The following is a 1,889-nucleotide window of genomic DNA, read 5'->3' as shown; positions in this document are numbered from 1 at the left end:
TATACCATAGTACATTTTTTAACCAAAACACACTCATCTATGTGCTACAAAATAACATACTGATATCAGTATTTTTTTTTAATCGCAAATACTTACCCTAACCCTAAATTATATTATAGTACTTTTTTTTACCCAAAACACAATATTTTCTAATTTCTGTGATACACAATAACACAATAATATCAATATTTATTCATTACATTTTGATATTTTGTGCATATGTGTATGTATGATTTTATCATAGTATTTTTTAACCAAAACACACATGTATTTATTCGGTCATTCATTCATTCATTAAATCACTCATATTTAATTATAATAGATTTTTTAACCAAAACATAATCTCATATAGCTTTAATTAAGACGAACCGCTCATTGTATTGCACATTTGTACGTCACTTTGGATAAAAGCGTTAAAATCAGTAGTTAAGATTAGTAACGTGGTCATGCGTTTGGTAACTCTTAACGGTAGTTTTTGTAGTTGGATTTCATGTTCTGTCATAGAGGATTTAGTTCGATGTTTCTTATTATTTAGTAAAATATTGCGGAAATATTGTAACATGAGTCGAATGTTTTTTTTCTCAGAGAGGTTTCTCAAGACGCCTGGAGCTCAAGAGACATAGAACACTAATGTGTTTTGACGTTGACTGATATGTGTGTGTTGTGCAGGTTGGAAGACGTGTGACAGCATGTGTTGTTTTTAATATTAGGAGAGGGTAATTGGTTTTTGGAACAACTTTCATTTTTCATGGTTTAAAACCAATGTTGAGTGAACACAGTAGAAAAGGAGAGGGAATATGTTTATGATTTCAAAATTATGATGAAATTGAGGTGGAAAAGTGTAAAGCTAAAGGTTTAATGGTTGGTATATTGTAAGAAAACGGTCTGTTCACGCTGTTAATGTTGTGACTTTAGGATTATGAGATTGTTTTTGATGTTGCTTTTCTGTGTAACTCCAGTTGTTTTTGTTTGAGGTGATAATTAGGGTCATTTTGGCGGGAAATAAGAAAGACACTGCCCACCCCGACCTGAGGAGCTCAGCTCTACACATTTTAATGGGATTACGGCCATCTGCAGACCCTTAAGGAACAAAAGTGTGTGTTCCTGGAGAAGTCGTGTTCTCCGGGGGGTTGAAGTGTTATATCAGCATGCTAACACACACCGCAGGGATCTGGAGCCTTCTGAAGATAGTCATGCTGGAACCTAAATCATGAATATTCTCAACAAAACTACTGCATTTTGGACAAACATAGTAATCTACGCAACTAATAATACTATATAGTGTTTGGAGTCAGTAAGTTTTTCTGATGTTTTTGAAAGATGTCTATTCTGCTCACAAAGGATGCATTTATTTGATAAAAAATACAGAAAAAGAAAAACGTAATATTGTGAAATATTATTACAAATTAAAATATCTGTTTTCTAGTGGAATATATTTTAAAATGTCATTTTTTCCTGTGATGCAAAGCTGAATTTTCAGCATCATTACACCAGTCTTCAGTGTCACATGATCTTCAGGAATCATTCTAATATGCTGATTAGCTGCTCAAGAAACATTTCTGATTATTATCAATGATGAAAACAGCTGTGCTGCCAAATATTTTAGTGTAAACCGTGATACATATTTCAGCATTTTTTAATGAATAAAAAGTAAACAGCATTTCTTTGAAATAGAAATCTTTTGTAACATTATAAATGTCTTTACTGTCACTTTTGAACAATTGAATGCATTAATACACTTAATACACGTGTTAATTTCTTTAAAAATTAACACGTGTAAAAAAATAAAAATAAAAAAGAAATCTTACTGACCCCACACTTTTGAACAGTAGTGTGTAATATATTAACATTTTAAATGTACAATATTTTTATTTTATTAACATACATTT

This window comes from Sinocyclocheilus anshuiensis, unplaced genomic scaffold, assembly GCF_001515605.1.
Source record: "Sinocyclocheilus anshuiensis isolate Anshui unplaced genomic scaffold, SAMN03320099.WGS_v1.1 scaffold415, whole genome shotgun sequence".
NCBI lineage: Eukaryota > Metazoa > Chordata > Actinopteri > Cypriniformes > Cyprinidae > Sinocyclocheilus > Sinocyclocheilus anshuiensis.
Note: the sequence above shows the minus strand (reverse complement) of the source record.